At 39.1% G+C, this 12,279-nt stretch overlaps 1 protein-coding gene and 1 non-coding gene across 2 annotated transcripts in view; both read left to right on the plus strand.

Moving 5' to 3' along the window:
• GABRB1 (gamma-aminobutyric acid type A receptor subunit beta1) overlaps positions 1-12,279 on the plus strand; it is a 447,299-nt gene that overhangs the window by 360,526 nt on the left and 74,494 nt on the right. The window lies entirely within an intron of this gene.
• LOC114115494 (U6 spliceosomal RNA) lies at positions 1,728-1,834 on the plus strand. Its single transcript, XR_003589831.2, has one exon. It is a non-coding gene; the product is annotated as a U6 spliceosomal RNA (small nuclear RNA).

The following is a 12,279-nucleotide window of genomic DNA, read 5'->3' on the forward strand; positions in this document are numbered from 1 at the left end:
GAAAGGAAGTATACCGTTTTGAAGACTAGCAGAATGGATCAAGGAGAGAAAGATGCTAGCTTGGATCAGGATAGAAGTGGAAAAGAGTAGATAGATGCAAGGGAGAATTAGAAGGAACAATAGATGGGATTTAGTGAAAAAGTCAATATGAATGAGAAAGAGAGGAATGAAAAATGACCCTTATGATTTCCAAGGACTTTTGCTTGACTTAGTACATAAATGAGGATGTCATTCACCCAAAATGAGAAGAATGAGAATGTTTTAAGTTCTCTGCATGTGCGTGCATGCTCAGTCTCTTCAGTCATGTCCAACTCTTTGCAACCCTATGGACTATAGCCCACCAGGCTCCTCTGTCCATGGGGATTCTCCAAGCAAGAATACTGGAGCGGGTTGCCATGCCCTCCTCCAGGAGATCTTCCACACCCAGGGATCGAACCTGCAGCTCCTGCGGTTCCTGCATTGCAGGCGGATTCTTCCCATCTGGGAAGCCTTTAGATTCTGAGTGGGGGGCAAGGAAGAAATCACAAGTTTAATTATTATTTCTTGATGTATGATACAGGTATGGAGCACACAGAGAACTTTACCCTGAAGGTATAAATTTGTGAATCACTTGAATATTTTGATAATTATAACTATAGGCATATGTGAATTTCCATGAGGAGTTGATGCAGAGTAAGGAGTGAAAACTTAGGAGGCCTGAGAAACTACAATATTTAATGACTGGGTAGAACAAGATGTGAACAGAAGAGAGACAAGAAAGGAACAGCCAGAAAAATAAGAGGAAAACTATGGAGTGTAGAGCTGCAGAAGCCGAAGAAAGGAAGTAAAGTAAAATCTGGGTTCAACAAATTCTAATCTAAAAATATATATATTTATATGGTACATATGGCTTTTTCTCCTTAGGAACACTGCACAAACTTCTAGTCAAGTTCAAAATGGAATAGAGCAAAAAGGGTGGATTTTTAATTCCAGTTCTGATACTCTCAGACAGTTAAGTCTCTGTGATATATTTCTCTCACTGGAATTATGAAATATGTCAGAATACATTTACACAAATACACACATCTTATAATCTTCTCACATGTAGTGATCTTTGCTTCTGTAAGTTGTTTGTCAACTTTAGAAATACTCCTGATCTTGTGTCCATGAAAGTGCTAAGGATGGAGTATAATAAACTATACTTTTCAGAATATCAGAAACTCTTTTGCGAGATGACTACAATATGCTTCATTGGTCTCACCTAACTTAATGCTTGAAAATATATATTTCATTTATTACTTTACATAAGTTCTTAGGTTTTCACTTAAAATGTTTCCCTCTTGGGCTTACATATATACATTATGTAATCTAGATTACATTACATATATACATATGGGCTTCCCAGGTGGTGGTGATAAAGAACTCGCCTGCCAATGCAGGAGACACAAGAGACGCAGGTCTGATCCCTGGGTCAGAAGGAAGTGGCAACCTACTCCAGTATTCTTGCCTGGAGAATCCCAAGGACAGGGGAGCCTGGTGGGCTACAGTCCATAGGATCACGACATGACTGAAGCAACTTAGCAAGCACACACACACATACATATATATACATATACATATATATATGTATATATATGTAAAAATGAGGTTTTAAGGTAAGAGTATATATATCTAAGCCTTTTAAAGATAGGGTTTTCAATATATATTTCTTTTTAAAACTTTATCTTATATTACTGTGTTTTACTTTTATGCTAGCTTCAGCAGCACATATACTAAAATTGGAACAATACAGAGAAGATTAGCATGGCCCCTGTGCAAGGATGACATGTACATTCGTGAAGTGTTCCATATCTTGGGGGCTTCCTTTGTAGATCATCTGGTAAAGAATCTGCCTGCAATACAGGAGACCCCGGTTTGATTCCTGGGCCGGGAAGATCCGCTGGAGAAGGGATAGGCTACCCACTCCATTATTCTTGAGTTTTCCTGGTGGCTCAGTTGGTAAAGAATCTGCCTGCAATGTGGGAGACCTGGGTTCAGTCCCCGGGTTGGGAAGATCCCCTGGAGAAGGGAACGGCTACCACTCCAATATTCTGACTTGGAGAATCCCATGGACTGTATATCCATGGGGTCGCAAAGAGTCAGACATGACTGAACAGCTTTCACTCACATAGCCAATTAACAATATTGTGATAGTTTCAAGTGGACAGCAAAGGGACTCAGCCGTAGGTATATGTGCATCCATTCTCCCCCAAATTCCCCTCCCATCTGAGCTTCCACATATCATTGAGCAGAGTTCCCTGTGCTATATAGTAGGTCTTTGTTGGTTATCCATTTTAAATATAGCAGTGTCCACTTGTCAATCCCAAATCCCCTAACTATCCCTTTCCCTACTTCTTCAACTAAGTTAAACTTTTGTGTATAATTTCAATATATCTGGGCTTAATTTATTACAAAGATCGCAAGCCCTACAGGCCAACTCCTATAGATCATAGTAGAAAAGGCATGGGATAAGAATCAGACATCACTGGGTTTCAGCCCAGATTTGCTACCTGGACAGGTTGTCAGTATACCACTCTGTGTACCATTTGCTTCTTCTGTGAAATATGGACAATGATACTTACCTCATGAGGTTGCTGTAAAGAACTGTCTACAACATACAAGCACTCAATAAATGTTAGTGCCTTCTTGACATCACAGTGATAATATAGAGCTAGAGTATTTGCCACCTGAAATCATAACCAGTTATGAGTGTAGTGTAAGCTGTTGAACTAGTATACATGTCATCCAGAAAAACAATCACATGTTTTTCAATATATTCAGAGTGCTATGAACTCTGATGACATAAAAATAACAAATCAACCTTGGGTTTATGGTCATCTCATAGCTTATGAATTGAAATATTTCATGATCCTTGTCAATGTAGAGAGTTAACTTCCCTATGATTTGAGAGAAAAAAGAGATGATTTCTCCTGTACTAGTTTTTAGTAAAAAGATGCCCACCTAAGAGGCTTTCACAGAGAATTCCTTCAATAATAATGTGCTGAATAAATGAATAGAGTAAAATGGAAGATGATAAGAGTTCATTTTCATGTTTTAGGAAATGTATTGAAATTAGAGATTATGATTATTTTTGCAAATTAACAGTTCTCTGGAGGAATTAGTGTTATGCTGGGCTCTGCAGTCATTTGTTTACTCAATAGATAAGGTACTTTACTATGGTGCTATGATATTAGGTTCTATGATGGTCAAGAAAAGAGTCATGTCTATAGATCACTGCCCTACAGATTTATAGCACCAGATAGGAAAATCATGAACCAGATAATCATGAGATTATTTCCAAAACTAGTCAAATAAAGTAGACCCCTCATCTAATCTTCATCTAATCCTTCCATTTTGGGCCAAGAGTGTCTATTATGTTTCCCCAACAAAACAATATTCAATCCAACCAAACCAAAAGTCAAGATGAATTGTTGATTTTTTCTTTTAACTTCGCCGTATGTATCATCCTCTTTAAAATATAGTTTTCTTCTCGATTCTGAGCATATACGTACATTCTAATGTGCCTATTGCCTAGCTGTTACATTACATTCACATTTTTTTGGCTTGCATGTTTAGAATTGCTTATTTTGGATATTTTGTTTATTTTATTATAGTAGTAAGGGGGAGAAAATATAGATGGTTCAGAGATCTTTCCTGTCATACTTCTCAAACCAGTTTCTTTTCAATGTTTTTTATTTAAGCAAAAACTACTAAAAATATAAAAATGTAATATGGAATTCCATCAAAGTTCCTCCCACTTAAGTATTTTTTTCCCAATAATGAGGTGAAACTACATTTCAGGAGGTTTCATGTTAAGCGATTCCTTTGATATATCCATCACAGGAACATAACATAGTTATTACTAACTTACTTTAAGGTGAATCAAGATTAATCTTGAGGTTAATGCTTTTGTAAGCCTTCCTGCTATAAATGCCTTGAATTTGTCTTCTTATATGTAAAAGAATATTCCCTTTCCTGCCTTTATTGTCAGTAAAAATAGAACTTGGTCTGCACTACTCTCATCTTAGGATCTCTGTTCAGATCATCCTAAGGATTTCTTGTCTGTCTTTTGCATGGGAGCTTCTGTTTTCTGAGTTCCGCAGCATCTTCTTCCTTAATTTACATCTTAGTGGAGCCTTCTCCTGTAGCCTCCTGTGAGTAGCTGAGGGAAGATAAATGTTTTGAGATCTTGCCTATCTAGCAATGCCTTTATTCACTCTTGACAATTATGTATATATACTCCTGTGTAAGAAAACAATTTCCCTTGGGTTTTCTAAGGCAATATTTCAGTGTCTTCTAGCTTTGGATATTGCTCCTGAGACAGTCAATGCTATTCTGATGTTTGAATTTGTATGTATGAATAGCTTCTACCTTTGTGACATTTTGGAATATTCTCTGCTTCCTAAGATTCTAAATTTCATAATGGCAAACCTTATTGTGACCCTTTTTGATCATATTAAGTATCAGATTGGACATCCAGTGTTGACACACCTAAAATGTCATACGCTTGGAATCATAAATATTTCAGTCCTTTGGGTTGCTTTAACAAAATGCCATAGACTGGATGGCTTACAAACAATAGAAATTTAATTCTGACATTCTGGAGACTGGGAAGTCCAAGATCATGATGCCAGCTAATTTGGTATCTAGTGAGGGTCTGCTTCCTGGTTCAGGTGGCCATCTTCTCTCTGTGTCCTCACAAGGTGGTAGGGTCAAGGAAGACCTTTGGAGAATCTTCTGTAAGGGCACTAATGTCATTCATGAGAACTCTGCTTTCATGGACTAATCCCTTCCCCCAAGCTCCACCTTCTCATACCATCACATTGGGCATTAGAATTTTAACATATGAATTTTGCAGGCACACAATCATTGAGCCTGTAGCAATATAGCATGTAGCCTTTCCAAATTTGCTTCTTTCACTTAGCAATATTGGCTTGACAGCTCATCTCTTTTTAGCACTGAGTAATATTCCATTTATAAATATACCACAGTTTATCTATTTACCCACTGAAGGAAATCTTGGCTTCTTCCATGTTCTGCAATTACAAATAGAGTTGCTATAAACATATATGTGCAGGTTTTGTGTGGATGTAAGTTTTTAGCCCATTTTGGCAAATACTGAGGAGTACAATTGCTGGATAGTATGTTTAGCTTTGTAAGAAAATACCAAACTGTCTCCCAAAGTGGCTGTACCATTTTGCCCACTAGCAATGAATAGAAGTTCCTTTGCTCCATATCCTTACCAGCATTTCGTGTTGTCACTATTTTGGATTTTAACCATTTCAGTAGGTGCTGTAGCATCTCACTGATGTTTCAATTCGTAGTTTTCTAATAACATATGATGTTGAGCGTCTTTTCCATATGGGGCTTCCCTGGTGACTCAGACAGTAAAGAATCTGCCTGCAGTGCAGGTGACCTGGGTTCGATCCCTGGGTCAGGAAGACCCCCGGAGAAGGGAATAGCTACCCACTCCAGTATTCTTGCCTAGAGAATTCCATGAACAGAGGAGCCTGGTGGGCTATAGTCCATGGGGTCACAAAGAGTCAGACACAACTGAGCATGAGACTCCTTATCTTTTCATACATCTATATTCCTTCTGTGTTTCTTCTTTGGTGAAGTCTTTGAGATCTGTTGCTCATTTTTTAATTGAGTTGTCTGTTTTCTCATCATTGAACTTTAAGAATCTTTATGTGGAGAAGGCAATGGCACCCCACTCCAGTACTCTTGCCTGGAAAATCCTACGGACGGAGGAGCCTGGTAGGCTGCAGTCCATGGGGTCGCTAAGAGTCGGATACAACTGAGCGGCTTCCCTTTCACTTTTCACTTTCATGCACTGGAGAAGGAAATGGCAACCCACTCCAGTGTTCTTGCCTGGAGAATCCCAGGGACGGGGGAGCCTGGTGGGCTGCCGTCTATGGGGTCGCACAGAGTCGGACACGACTGAAGCGACTTAGCAGCAGCAGCAGCAGTTCTTTATGCATTTTAGACCACTCCTTTATCAGTAAAGTTGTGCACCACTTTACTTCCAAATTTTAAAAATAGTAATGCATTTACATAGCTAAAACATAAAAATGAAGTTAAAAGGTAAATATTGGGAAGTCCCACTGTTCCCACTCCTTCCAAATTCATCGTTTTCCTTCACCATTTTTATTTGTTTCTGACTTATCCTTCTCAAGTCTCTTTATATTGCGCTGTGCTATGCTGATTTGCTCAGTTGTGTCCGACTCTTTGTGACCCCAGGGACTGTAGCCTGCCAGACTCCTCTGTCCATGGGGATTCTCCAGGCAAGAATACTGGAGTGGGTTGCCATGCCCTCCTCCAGGGGATCTTCTCAACCCAGGGATCAAACCCAGGTCTCCCATACTGCAAGTGGATTCTTTACCATCTGAACCACCAGGGAAGCCCTCTCTTTATACAAGTACAAGCAAATACAAATATACAGTTTACTTTTCCCGTTTCTTAACAAAAGTGGATTTTCACATACATTATTTTGAACCTTGATTTTTCACTTAACACTGTATCATGGGCATTTTTCCATATCTTATCATAGAAGCCTTCCTTATTTTTTTTTAACAGCTGTATAATGTTCCATTGTGGGGATATACCACAGTTCAGAAATTCCTTGTTGCTGGACACATATCACCCTGACTTTTAAAGGTACCTGGTGCTCTCAATCTATGAGATTTGTAAGGCTGTATAATGAAAAGTGGGTGCTTCTTAATTTTCTTCCATTGCCACCTTAGGTTCTGGTTTCTTGCATGTTATAGGACACTTTCCACTTAACTCTCTGCTTTATAGCTTCCAGAATTTATTTTGTTTACCACTCAGTAGCACAGCACTATCATCTTCAAACTGAAGGAACAATTCCTTGATTGTCTAGACTCTGTAAGTCTTCTCTTACCTTGTATACTTCTCTTGTACCTTTCCAGACTTAGTCACACCCTTTCAGAATAAAGATACTCAGTTTTCACAAATGAAAATAATCTTGGAAAGAACTAGAAGGTGGGGCATAAAATTGTTTCCTTTTTCAGATCCCCCCCCCAAAAAAACCAACAAAACAGAGAAATACTATGGTCTAAAGATCTCCTGGAATCATTTAATAAGGCAATGGATTTCTATGTTTTTTTCCTCCCTTCTAAGGTGGTAACTATTACAAAAGCATTTCTGTCCCTGGATTTCAACTTGGTAGGCCTGATGACTGTTTTCCTAATTTATAGGCACCATTACCACCATCAGTCCTGGTATCAAGGGGCCCTGAGGGGTCAGCAATTCTCCTGCTGTATACTTCAACTGATATAGTCATTTGTTTCATCAACTGTATGAGTCACAAGATGGACCTCTCTTGTAAGGCTGTAAAGCAGTGATTGAGACTTGTGCCCCTCACTCAGAGAGAACCCAGAACTCTTCCACTTTCTATTTATGCAACCTTCAGCAAGCTATTCAACCCTTCTAAACAACTATAAAATAACATGCACTTCATAGGTTTGTTGTGAAGATTAATCGCATATAAAACAGGTAGTACAGAGCCAAGCAATTCTCCAACACCAGCCAATGTCCTACAACTCAATTCTGACACTATTTCCCTGGAGATCCTGCAGATCCTACAGATGAGGAGCTATTCAACACCAGTCCTTTCATGGTTTTTTAGAGGCTTCATTACATAGGCATTACTGATCAAATCATAGGCATTAGCGATTGATTCAACTTCCACCTCTTCTCTTCTCCCCAGAGGCGGAAGAATGGGACTGCCTGAAATCTCCAACCCCCTAATCTCATGGTTGGGCTTCCCTGCTGGCTCAGACAGTAAAGAATCTGCCTACAATACAAGAGACTTGCTTGCATTCAATCCCTGGATTGGGAAGACCCCCTGGAGGAGGGCAAGGCAACTCACTCCAGTATTCTGGCCTGGAGAATTCTATGGACAGAGGAGCCTGGTGGCTACAGTCCATGGGATCACAAAGAGTCGGACACAACTGAGCGACTAACACTTTGACTTTTCAGTCTCATGGTTTGCTTCACTGGCAACCAGTCTCCATCCTTAGCTGCTTTCCAAAAGGCAGTATGTTAACAAAAACCCGGTTTGAGAACTGTCTTTTGTGAATAATAAGACGCTCGTTTCACCTTTAGGGTTTCAAGAACTGAGGACTAAACACTAATTATTATAATAAAAGATGCTCCCTTGGCTCTTATCACTCAGGAAATTCCATGGCTTTGGGGAAGTAGGAGCTAGATGTGAACCATGAACCATGACAAAAAAATATATGAAATATATTTGGTCATTTGAATGATCGAATATGCATTTCTTATAAATAACATTATTGTCATTTGTCTTCCCGACTGGTCTAAAAACTCTGTGAATAAAGAGATACTGTCTGTATTCCTCCTTTTGTCTCCCAAATGTCGAGCAAAGTGCCTGGTTCATAGAAGAAATTGACAAATACTCATTAAATGACTCTTTCAGTAAAGGGATGAGTAAATAGATATATCTTGTTCACATTAATTCTCAGGAAACAGAAAAATTTTTTTTCAAGAAAATTATGGAGTGCATGTATATATTTAAGAAAGTCAGCTTGTTTTTATAGGAAGATCTGCTATTCCCCCAAATTTGGTCTGCAAACACTCTTCCAAGGAGTAAATTTTAAGGAAATATTTCTTGACTGGCCATGGCCTAACAGTTATCCACTTAGTCTTGTGTACTATGTCCTCTAGCTGCATTTATGCCTAAGACAAAAAGACAAATGGGAAAATGCTGTGTTTAGTAGTTGGAAAGTATCTGTCATAGGTAAGATGACCTTTGTGCTGGTTTGACTTGGCAGGGGAGAGTGGGTCATAAACCTTAATAAAAATGCCTTGGGAGATGTTGATCTAAATGTTGATCATTTATTTTTTAAATGGGATTTTTAACCAGAGAGATTCCATCATGTAATGTTCAATAATAATGCCATCCAGAAAAAAAAGAAACCACTCAAAATAAGTGACATTTATTTGACCTTGTCTTGTAGGTAAACATCTGATAAAATCAGATTTAAAATATTGTTTCATTGGCCTTTCTGATACCCCTGAAGGCTAAAAATCATTACAATAGGTCCTCTTTTTGCCCAGTCCTACACTTCATGATTATGTCTGATTCTCACAAACATGCTTCAAAATCAGCAGTTTACTGTTCCTATTTTGCAAATAGAGAAACAGAGACCCAAGGTTTAAAAACTTGCCACTAACCATTATAATGCTCAGCAGAAAAGCAGGATACAAAGCCTGTTCTTTCTGATCCGAAAACTCATGTTTTTCAATACTTTCTCTCTTGCAATGGGGTGTTTTTCCCTAGCAATCATAACAAAATATCTTCATAGGCCATAATATAATGTTAGACCCTTTCATGTCACCATTATGACAACAAATTTCCTAAACCAAGTCAACACATACAAAAAAGATACGTTTAGGAGTAAGAGTTTGGGAGTTGTCATAGGTGGTAGTGGTTATAGAAGGAAACAGAGAGGATTAGAAAGCATTGTAAAAAAAAAAAAAAAAACAGAAGACTTTCCGTGATTAGAGGTTGCCTGATTGTAGTGTCCATTCATATGTGGTGAATATTGGTCACTTTTTGAATATCCAGCATTGCTATGTCTTATGTATCCCTGACTCCTGTGTATCAAATAGAGCTTGTCTCTCTCTATCAAAAAAGAAAACACCTGATACCTTCCCAGGACTCCTTGCATCTGGGAATGAGACAGACATAGGTTCCACCATTCACTCACTCATGCTTATGGCAACCATCAAATCAAAAGTTAGTGATTAAAAAAAAAAAAAAGTTAGTGATGTAAAGAAGAAAGGAGCACAGAGAAATCCATCATGAAAAGACTAGCACCATAACACAGCTGATGGAGTGGTTCTGGTCTCCAGGCTCAGTGCTGTTGACTGTAGGAGTGATGTCGGAGTAGAAGCAGCGGGGCCTCAGAGAGTCAGTTCTACAGCATCGATTTCGGCAATGGTTTCTAGCTTTATGACCTCAAGCCTGGATCCCTGATACTCTCAGGGAACCTGTGAGGTTCCCATCATTCTTTCATTAAATTACTTTTTATTTAACTTAGTTCCTACTGCCTAAGAATCCTGACTGGAAAAAAAAATGTATAATAATAATAATAATGACAGTAACTAGCATATCTTGAGAACTTATGATTTAATTCTGCTAAATGCTTTAAAAACATTTTACTCCTTAAATTCTCACCAAAACCCAGTAATTTCTATATTACAGATAAAGAAATTAAGAGATTAAGTGGCTTGAGCCAAGACATCTTGCTGTAAAGTGGCAGAGTCAAGATTTGAACCCACTATCTCTATCTATCCCTGGGTCAGGAAGATCCCCTGGAGAAGGCAAATGGTAAAGCACTCCAGTATTCCTGCCTGGAGAATTCCAATCCAAGGGGTTGCAAAAGCGTGAGACATGATTGGGCAACTAAATATCAATTCTGGCTCCAAAACCTAGTCAGTTCAGTTCAGTCACCCAGTCATGTCTGACTCTGTGCGACCCCATGAAATGCAGCACGCCAAGCTTCCCTGTCCATCACCAACTCCCTGAGTTCACCCAAACCCATGTCCATTGAGTCAGTGATGCCATCCAACCATCTCATTCTCTGTTGTCCCCTTTTCCTCCTGCCCGCAATCTTTCCCAGCATCAGGGTCTTTTCAAATGAGTCAGCTCTTCACATCAGGTGGCCAAAGTATTGGAGTTTCAGCTTCAACATCAGTCCTTCCAATGAACATTTAGGACTGATCTCCTTTAGGATGGACTGTTTGAATCTCCTGCAGTCCAAGGGACTCTCAAGAGTCTTCTCCAACACCACAGTTCAAAAGCATCAATTCTTCGGCACTCAGCTTTCTTTATAGTCCAACTCTCACATCCATACATGACCACTGGAAAAACCATGAACCTTTGTTGGCAAAGTAATGTCTCTGCTTTTGAATATGCTGTCTAGGTTGGTAATAACTTTCCTTCCAAGGAGTAAGAGTCTTTTAATTTCATGGCTGCAATCACCATCTGCAGTGATTTTGGAGCCCAGAAAAATAAAGTCAGCCACTATTTCCCCTGTTTCCCATCTATCTGCCATGAAGTGATGGGACCAGATGTCATGATCTTAGTTTTCTAAATGTTGAGCTTTAAGCCAACTTTTTTCACTCTCCTCTTTCACTTTCATCAAGAGGCTCTTTAGTTCTTCACTTTCTGCCATAAGGGTGGTGTCATCTGCATATCTGAGGTTATGGATATTTCTCCCAGCAATCTTGATGCCAATCTTCCAAGATTCAAGATTCCAATCTTGATCTTGCACTTCCTCCAGCCCAGCATTTCTCATGATGTACACTGCATATAAGTTAAATAAGCAGGGTGACAATATACAGCCTTGATGTAGTCCTTTTCCTGTTTAGAATCAGTCTGTTGTTCCATGTCCACTTCTAACTGTTTCTTCCTGACCTGCATACAAGTTTCTCAAGAGGCAGGTCATGTGGTCTGGTATTCCTATCTCTTTTAGAATTTTCCACAGTTTATTGTGATCCACACATCAAAGGCTTTGGCATAGTCAATAAAGCAGAATTGGATGATTTTCTGGAATTCTCTTGCTTTTTCAATGATCCAGTGGATGTTGGCAATTTGATCTCTGGTTCCTCTGCCTTTTCTAAAGCCAGCTTGAACTTCTGGAAGTTCACGATTCACGTATTGCTGAAGTCTGGCTTGGAGAATTTTAAGCATTACTTTACTAGCGTGTGAGATGGGTGCAATTGTGCAGTAGTTTGAACATTCTTTGGCATTGCCTTTCTTTGGGATTGGAATGAAAACTGACCTTTTCCAGTCCTGTGGCCACTGCTGAGTTTTCCAAATTTGCTGGCATATTGAGTGCAGTACTTTCACAGCATCATCTTTCAGGATTTTAAATAGCTCAACTGGAATTCCATCACCTCCGCTAGCTTTGTTCATAGTGATGCTTTCTAAGGCCCCCTTGAGTTCACATTCCAGGATGTCTGTCTCTAGGTGAGTGATCACACCATTGTGATTATCTGGGTCGTGAAGATCTTTCTGTACAGTTCTTCTATGTATTCTTGCTACTTCTTCTTAATAGCTTCTGCTTCTGTTAGTCAGCCACTAAACTTGAATATATAATTTAGGAGTGGAGTACAGTATGTCTTTTTTAGAATATAAACATCCAAAAGTAGTTGTTCAAAGGTTTTCCAAAGAAAACAAACTGGATGTGTATACATATGTAAAAGAAC

The sequence above is a fragment of the Ovis aries genome, chromosome 6, assembly GCF_016772045.2.
Source record: "Ovis aries strain OAR_USU_Benz2616 breed Rambouillet chromosome 6, ARS-UI_Ramb_v3.0, whole genome shotgun sequence".
Taxonomy (NCBI): domain Eukaryota; kingdom Metazoa; phylum Chordata; class Mammalia; order Artiodactyla; family Bovidae; genus Ovis; species Ovis aries.